Source organism: Psittacula echo (genome assembly GCF_963264785.1).
Source record: "Psittacula echo genome assembly, chromosome: 3".
Taxonomy (NCBI): domain Eukaryota; kingdom Metazoa; phylum Chordata; class Aves; order Psittaciformes; family Psittacidae; genus Psittacula; species Psittacula echo.
Window position 1 is genome coordinate 44,268,493 of NC_137736.1, and position 9,309 is coordinate 44,277,801.

The following is a 9,309-nucleotide window of genomic DNA, read 5'->3' on the forward strand; positions in this document are numbered from 1 at the left end:
GGATCGCCTTCTGTGGACAGTGGAAAACTGGAAATAATGTGATGTCAAAACCCAAGTCCTGGGTAACGGTTTGCTCTCGTCCTTGTCGTGAAAGTTAATTATTTTTTTACTTATTTTAAGAAAAGAATTGCTATTCGTCCATGAAAGGTGCATCCTAAAGTTTGTGAGGCATCAGAAACTATGTACCATGAGTAACCTACCTCATGGAGATGAGGAGGTACACTCATTTGGTTGGAGTTCTTGCGTAATTGTGGGGTCAGGGCTTGAGAAAGCTGCTTCACCTCCTTTTATTGCTATTTAAGTAAACTGGAAGGAAATCGGCTGTTGCACTTATCAAATTATGCAAATGTGACTTATCTGGACCAGAACAGCATACATGCAGTGTTTATGTTGCAAACGAGCCTTTGGGTTCAGCCTTGACTCAGCTTTAATTTTAGGCACTAGACTTTTCTATCTTAACACACAGGCTTAAAATGTAATTTGGGCAGTGCTTGTTGTTTATTTCAATATAGCATGTGGTAAACATACACCCTGCCTGCACTATGCAGATTTTAACCATGATATGAGAATGGAAGAAGAACCATGCTACTTGAAAAATTTGTTCCTTTTGTTTAATTTCATTAAGTTTTACTTAAGCTTTTGTAGGCTCAACCCAGATGTGTATTGCAGAAGGGTGTCCTAAAACATTTACCTTAAAAAGGATTGCTGAGCTTGACCGTACATGTGATATTAATGTAAAACAGGCTTAAGTAAATGCTCTTGTCAGGATGGAAGAAGCCAAAGGAACAAGAGCAGAGAAAGATGATGGTAGATTTGTAATCAACAGCAAGGTAGTTATAATACAGAGAAGTAAAAAAATGGTTAGACTGTTCATTGGTTTTATTTATACATTGATGAGATCCCTGGTTGGAACCTGTCTCTGATAGCCTGTATTATACAATGCTTTTGTAGAGGCTAGGTCATTAAAATCGTTAAGGGGCTGGAGCATCCAATGTAGAGGGAGAGGCTGGGAAAGCTGGGACTGCTTAGTTCAGCTGAAGAAGAGAATGCTGAGGAGGATTTATCCATGTGTGTAGATACGGGATGAGGAAAGTAAAGATGGCAGGGACAGGCTGTTCTTGGTGTTGAGTGAAAGGACAAGAGGTGATGGCACAAACATGGGAAAATCAGTTTAAATGTAAGGAGGAAAAGAAGACTGCATTTGTTCAAACAATGGAACAAGTTTTGCGGAGAGGTTCTGAAGTCTCTGTCATTGGAAATACTCAGAACCCACCTGGACAGAGCCTTGAGCAACCTGCTGTAGATGACCCTTAGCAGGAAGGTTGGTCTGCAGAGGTGCCTTCCAACTTAAGTGATTATATGATTTTTTTAAGCCAGTTTTTCCAACAAATGTAAAGTGCCTAGAAGACTATAATGAACAGTGGGATATCCTGTAAGGTCTTATGTTCAAAGGGCATCTTAACCAGTCTGTCATTCGCATAGGGAGTGGAAGTCCAGAATACAGGGCACGTTACCCTCAGAGATTCAGCAATTATTTTGTCATTGCAGGGGAAGACCTCAAAAAAGCTGTGATGCCATTGAAAGGCAAATGGCTAGATAGTTTGTGAAGATGTGAATCTGTTTCTTGACTGGTTGGCCGCTTACCCTGTCTGCATATAACCATTTCACCTTTATCCCCTTGTTCTTTACCACTCAGGAGCCAGATACCAGCAGCTTGTGAATCATTAGAGAGACATTTTTGTCTTGATGTAGCCATCACCTAAATTTTGTCCCCAGCCTCTACTGTTACAAGGTAACTCCCATTGGTGGAGCTGCCAGAAGGGAACCCATGTTTACAACTGATACTCACAGCCCATTCTGCTCGCTTGAAAACTGCAGATACAATAGGTACGCTTGCACCACTTTGTAGCAGTATAGCATAACTTATTTGCACAAATGTTTTTGTAGTTTGTACTTTTTGGAGTGGAGTAGGCACATAGGAAAAATGCCCTGTAAGCAATAGTGACTGGGTTGGGTCAGAGACAGAATATACTTGTGTATACAAGTTTATAGCTCAGTTGTTCACAGTCCTGGGAATAGAGCCCGTATTTTCTGATTCTGATTTTACCTGTGATCCAGAGTTTCTTTGAATTTTTCCCTAGAGCTTGTTTTAGTGTCATCCAGCAGTAGGTACTATGCCCTCACAAAAGCAAACGAAGTTGGTGGCTTTTGCTGATTATCTTCTTAAAATTATACTCATACTTAGCATGAAGTTAGTTCTGAAGATTTGTGCTGGTAATTTCTTACTTGGACGCTTAACTATCACATTGGCTATTCCAGTGTTATGATCATGTAGGTAATCTTAAAAACAGTTTGTCCTTCAGAGTCATGAAAAATTGATATGGCTGTAAATTTGCTGATAATGTTTGCATCCATCTCACTAATAATTTACATGTGAATAAATTGTACAAAAATAGTAAAGAAAGAGTTACATTCCTTCCTATTTATGTCTTATTTATATCCCTTTCCAGGTATTGGCAACATGCTTAGCAAGCACCAGTGTGCCGAGTAACCCTGCCAAATTTCTCAGGCTTCTGGTCCTCTATTGCTAACAGCCCTGGGTTATAAGATGCTGAGTTGAGGGTTGTCAACTTTGTATTGACTAGTTTGAAGGCATTTAGGTAAAAATGTGTTTGCTTCTTTATCTACAAGGAAATTGAGCTACCATCCAGTTCATTATTATGTTGCCTTTAACAGTAGCAATTTTTCAACCTTGACAAACTCATTGACTAGTGATGAGTGGTCATTTTGAGTTGAATCAAGGTTACTTCATTGTACAGTAAGAATACTGAGCCTGCTGAAGAGATCTGTTCATATTTTTCATATGCAGCCACAGTGACAGAGGGGAATTAGAGGCTGGGTAGGCAAGGAAGTGGCGGGGTTGTTCTTATTTCTTGCAGAATAGTCTTCTGTTAATGTATTTTCATGAAAATTCTATGAATAATTTTTCTGTCTTCTAGCTTCTATTTGAAATTTGTCTATAAAAAGAAGGTACTGTCATCTTACCCAAGGAACTAAAGTCTTACGTAACCTTTTCTATTTTAGTTGTTCCTAATATTGCCCATATACCAATACTTACTTGCAATCAATTGATTAAAAAGGAATACTGAAATGCTTATAACGGTGGTAAAAAGGTTTATTTCATAACTGTAGTAGCTGCTGACTAAGCTGAAGAAGAGTTGGGACAAAACATCTTTTAATTTTAGCTGGCTGTGGTCCACTGTTGAAACACAGGAGTTTGGCGTAAACACAAAAACTTGCATATGTGATTCTGAGGCAGTGCTTTTAATACTGCCATGCGCTAAACTGCTTGTGATATGCAGGAAAAATGAATTGCCTTTACCTAGTAACTTCTCAGCTATGCATTGAAGCAACCCATGGTATGTACCAAAGACTACATGCATTTAAAAAAAAAAAAAGGGAATTTCCAAAGAACCCAAACACTTGAGTATTTACTGTTCTTGTTTTCATACTGCTTGTATCACCACCAAAACTGCCCTGACAAGGATTGTAGCAGACAGCTTTGTAGGATGTTAGCAGCAACAGGTTTTAGCCAATGTATATTTCCATCAGATGAAAAACTTGGGGTGGAATAAGTGTTTCTGGTTTTCATGTGACGAAACCAGCAGAATGTGTTTGTAGTTTGTGAAGACTGAATAAAGCTGTTTTCAGTCTACAAGAAAGTCTGTAAGGTTGTGTCCCAAGGTGAAGGAAGTATGAGGGTTAAACAGTCAATTTATTGATACAATTCAGTCTGCAGGTCCAGAGTCGTAACTCTGGAGTCTTAAAAGTAAATGTAACAAAGAAAAGGCTGTTAGACCAGAAGTCTATTAGACCCCATGAGCTGTTTCTGAACAGTAATCAGTAGAAAATGCCTAGTGAGAATTACAAGTGGGGGAGAAATGTAGTTATATATGCCTCAAAATGCACTCCTGCCTGCATTTGTCAGCAGAGAAGGTGGCTGGTCCATTTACAGTAATACATGTAAATCTCAAAAGGCTTGAGCCATTTCAGAAAGGGTGATATCAAGAACAGTTCCTGTTTGTCTGAGCAGGACATGTCCTGTCATGTTAAAGTCAGTCCTCATCAAAATAAGGAAAAAGGAAATATGGGATTTCTTCGATAAAAAATAAAAAGGCAGGAATATAACTAATACCAGTATGTGTGGCTTAAGGAAAAGAGATCTTGGCAAACACACTAAGCTTCATAACTTGACTAGGTGAAGAATCTTTAGCACAAAATTGTGTTGATGGAGTAGACTTTGGTAAGGTGCTTTATACTACACACACCAAGTCTCACTTGGTTTCAGTACAATATATTAAATAGCTTAAAGTATGTTAAATATCTTAAAAGCTGGTGGACTGACAGATCCAAAGAAATAAGTAACATTATGAAAATAAACAGTCGTATTGTTCACAGAGGTGGAACCTTAGTTACAGCCCAATATTTCCATCATAGTTCAGAAGTCATCGTAATATTGCCACTGATTTTATTTGTGGCTGTGACAAAGACACTGGAGTGAGTACATGTGGATGATGAGAAGACAGTAATGCAGAACAATCACACAGACTGGATTACTTTGTAAATGGAACCATTTGATTACTTCGTAAATGGAACCACCTGAGTCTTATCTTTATGTGTCCAAATGCAAAAACTGTGCATATAGGATTAATGAATGCAAATTGTGTACCTAGAAGGTATTAATGACTCCTGGAAAGCAGAGACTTTAGAAAAGATTAAAGGAATACAATCACAAGACACCTCAAAAATATTCTAGTATATGTAGGACAAGAAAGGCTAGTGCTGTTTGGGGATGCTAACAGTAGAGTAGGTAGTAAAAATAAGGTGGGTTTATATCTGCTGGGTCGTCTTTTTCTAAAATAGACCCCAAACTGGAGAGGCCACAAAGAATCATGACAGCATTCAGAGATTTTCAAAGTCTAGCTGTGTAATAATGATAGGAACAAAAAATAGAGATACATAGATCTTATATGTTGTGTTTTCCTGGTCACTTTAGTTTTGAGAAAGACAAAAGTGATAGCTGGAAGTTTAAAGAAGATGGATTCAATTTAAAATCGTAGACTTGACTTTCTAAATGGTAAAAGGCCGTCAACCACAAGCGAAACAGAAGGGACAGGATGGAATCTCCTCCCCTCGATGCCTTCAGCTCAAGATTGGATGGCTTTCTGGCATTTTTGCCTGTGTCAAGGTGCCTTTGTTCAAAAAGGAGTGTGTGAAATTTACTGGCTTACACCACAGATTCATATTATGCCATCTGTGGCAATCTTCCCCTGCCCTTTCAGAAGTGGAAGTATGGGTATCTAGAAGAATATTATTTCTTGAAGTCCTATTTTTGGTATTTCAATGCTTTCTATTTAAGAACAGTTTCATATCATTCCTTTTACTGTGTTGAGACGTGCCCAGACCTAGTTGCAGTGTAGTAGACAGTAAAATCTTCTTGTCCCTTTTTGTAGCCTCCTTTGAGCCGTTCAGAATTTCTAAAGAATTGTCCAGACATTAATTTGCATTTTTAAGTTAAACTGATGTAATTATCTATAAATAACCTATGGAGACACTTAATTCTGTAGAGTCCTCTAGTGCCCATGCTCAGGTGCTTGCACTCAGACACCAGAGCCTGTTTCTCCCTTCTCTCCAGTCTCTGGTATTACAGGATCGATATTTTAAATATTGCTTAGCCTTTTACAGGCACACTGAGACCCCGTTTTTCTTTGGTGACTGCTTCAGGAAGGGGTCTTTTTATCGCTATCACAAGAGACTATGGCCACTAACTTGCTATTCGTTATCTCTTGGCAACCACTTAGTCCTCCAAAAATGTCCCAGGCTAGATGGTCTCAAGGATTTCCATGCAGGACTTGGAAACACTGAAGAATGCGTTGTGACTGGACCACCGGGCAGGCACATTACAGCCCATACCAACACATGCAACACAAACACATGCAGCACAAAACCACCAGCTCCCTTCAACCCATGGAGCTTGGGGACTAAAGTGCCATATGCACTTGGGGATACTAAGCCACCCCATGGTATAGCTTGATAATCACCTCTAAGACCAGAAATGCTCTCCTGTTCTATTCAGCAGCATGGTTGAGTTACCAGTCTTCAAATCTAGGACAGATTTTGACAACCAAAGTTGTGATGCTCACTGATCTGCGCATGCACACAAGCAGCCGAAATGCTTGGCTCAAGAGCAAAGGAAGATGAGTAAAGCTGTAAGAAATACCTTCTTTTTGATGAGAAAACTAGTTGCAATGATGAAGTAATGAAACAGATACTGACCTGTATTAGTACACAGAATTCTTTTTCAGAAATTGCCGTTAAAATGCTTGTTAAAGAAACCAAAAGTCTTTCAAGGAACATTTTCATAGCATTATAGAATCATAGAATAGTTAGGGTTGGAAAGGACCTTAAGATCATCCAGTTCCAACCCCCCTGCCATGGGCAGGGACACCTCACACTAAACCATGTCACCCAAGGCCTCATCCAACCTGGCCTTGAACACTGCCAAGGATGAAGCATTCACAACCTCCCTGGGCAACCCATTCCAGTGCCTCACCACCCTCACAGTAAAGAATTTCTTCCTTATATCCAATTTAAACTTCCCCTGTTTAAGTTTGAACCCGTTACCCCTTGTCCTGTCACTACAGTCCCTAATGAATAGTCCCTCCCCAGCATCCTTATAGGCCCCCTTCAGATACTGGAAGGCTGCTATGAGGTCTCCACGCAGCCTTCTCTTCTCCAGGCTGAACAGCCCCAACTTTCTCAGCCTGTCTTCATATGGGAGGTGCTCCAGTCCCCTGATCATCCTCGTGGCCCTCCTCTGCACTTGTTCCAACAGCTCCATGTCCTTTTTATGTTGAGGACATCAGAACTGCACACAATACTCCAAGTGAGGTCTCACAAGAGCAGAGTAGAGGGGCAGGATCACCTCCTTCGACCTGCTGGTCATGCTCCTTTTGATGCAGCCCAGGGTACGGTTGGCTTTCTGGGCTGCAAGCACACACTGAAGCCAGCTCATGTTCATTTTCTCTTCAACCAACACCCCCAAGTCCTTCTCTGCAGGGCTGCTCTGAATCTCTTCTCTGCCCAACCTGTAGCCATGCCTGGGATTGCTCCGACCCAGGTGTAGGACCTTGCACTTGGCATGGTTAAACTTCATCAGGTTGGCATCAGCCCACCTCACAAGCGTGTCGAGGTCCCTCTGGATGCATCCCTTCCCTCCAGCGTATCAACCGTACCGCACAGCTTGGTGTCATCGGCAAACTTGCTGAGGGCGCACTCAATCCCACTGTCCATGTCACCGACAAAGATGTTGAACAAGACCAGTCCCAACACCGATCCCTGAGGGACACCACTCGTTACTGGTCTCCAGCTGGACGTTGAGCCATTGACCACAACTCTTTGCGTGCAGCCATGCAGCCAGTTCTTTATCCACCGAGTGGTCCACCCATCAAATTGATGTCTCCCCAAGTTAGAGACAAGGATGTCGTGTGGGACAGTGTTGAGCGCTTTGCACAAGTTCAGGTAGATGACATCAGCTGCTCTGCCCCTGTCCATCAGTTCCGTAGACCCATCATAGAAGGCCACCAAATTGGTCAGGCAGGGTTTCCCCTTAGTGAAGCCATGCTGGCTGTCACCAACCACCTCCTTGTTTTTCATGTGCCTTAGGATGCCTTCCAGGAGAATCTGCTCCAAGATTTTGCCAGGCACAGAGGTGAGACTGACTGGTCTGTAATTCCCTGGGTCATCCATTTTCCCCTCCTTGAAAATGGGGGTTATATTTCCCTTTTTCCAGTTGTTGGGAACTTCACCTGACTGCCATGATTTTTCAAATATGATGGGCAGTAGCTTAGCAACTTCATTCGCCAGCTCCTTCAGGACCCGCGGATGGCTTTCATCAGGTCCCATGGACTTGTGTACTCTTAGGTTTTTAAGACGGTCTCGAACCAGATCCTCTCCTACAGTGGGCCTAGGGTCTTCATTCTCACAGTCCCTGCGTTCGCCTTCCAAGACTCGGGTGGTACGGTCAGAGCATTTGCCAGTGAAGACTGAGGCAAAGAAGTCATTAAGAACCTCAGCCTTCTCCAAATCCAGGGTAGCCAGTTCTCCTGATATCTTCCGGAGGGGGCCTACGTTGTCCCTATTCTGTCTTTTATTCGCTACGTACCTATAGAATCCCTTCCTGTTATCTTTCCCATCCCTAGCCAAGTTCAATTCTAACTGAGCCTTAGCTTTCCTAACCTGGTCCCTAGCTTCCCGGACAACATCCCTGTATTCTTCCCAGGCCGCCTGTCCTTGCTTCCACCTTCTATAAGCCTCTTTTTTCCTGTGAATTTTCCTGAGCAGCTCCTTATCCATCCAAGGAGGTCTCCTGGCCCTCCTGCTGCACTTCCTGCTAGTTGGGATGCAACACTCCTGAGCTTGGAGCAGGTGATCCTTGAATAACAACCAACAGTCTTGGGCCCCCCTGCCCTCTATAAAACATAATTTTTCAAAGTCCCAATGTAGACACTGCTGAGATCTGTGTAACACTGAAAAATAATGTATCAGAGGAAGATCTATGAAAGAAGCGTGGCAATGTGTTCGTTTGGAAGAAGTTCATCACAATAAGGTTGGGATATTGAATAGCAAAGGAGTGTGAAATACACAGGCTGAACAGTGAAATGTTATCTGAGGATATCGTCAGTGTTGCTTGGGGACTGAACAATGAATTCAGATTTAGACCTTTCAATGCTTCCACTTATAAAGAAATTTAAAGATGTGTGCAGATATATCATGCTGAAAACCAATTGGCATGGTTCTTTTGCAAATATCATCATTCGTCTTTGAGAACTGTGTCCAATGTAAAGAACCCCCTGGCTGTTTGGACCCAGAAGAGTAATGGAAAGGTCTTGTATTTGTTCTGTCTGTGCTGTGCTATGCAAGATAGTTGTAGATGAAGATGAGAAGAGAGTCCAGATATTTACAGTCTTTCTTATGGTGATGTTATAAGAAGTCAAGAGGTTTGTACTGACCCAGTAGGTTTAAATGGGTGAAAATGCTGTAAGACCAATATGAAATCTCTACAGCTTTGATCTCTCTCTGATAACCTCGCTATTTAAAAATATTAGCAATGTGCAGTGTAGTGTCACGCGTTTTGAAGCTGTCTGACATTTCACATTATACAGGTTTTTAGCTGCTCATAAAACTTTGCCAACTTTCCCAAGTCTGAAATTTTCCATAATGGGTGTTGGCCTCAAACTAATGTTTTTT

The 9,309-nt window shown here is 41.6% G+C and overlaps 1 protein-coding gene across 1 annotated transcript in view; it reads right to left on the reverse strand.

Moving 5' to 3' along the window:
- The window catches only part of ZFX (zinc finger protein X-linked), a 31,583-nt gene extending 25,265 nt beyond the window's left edge, over positions 1-6,318 (reverse strand). Inside the window, exon 1 of the mRNA XM_080613006.1 lies at positions 201-6,318. The gene's annotated coding sequence lies outside the window, so the exon portion shown is untranslated. The remainder of the gene's footprint in view (positions 1-200) is intronic.
- Between the last annotated feature and the right edge of the window lie 2,991 nt (positions 6,319-9,309).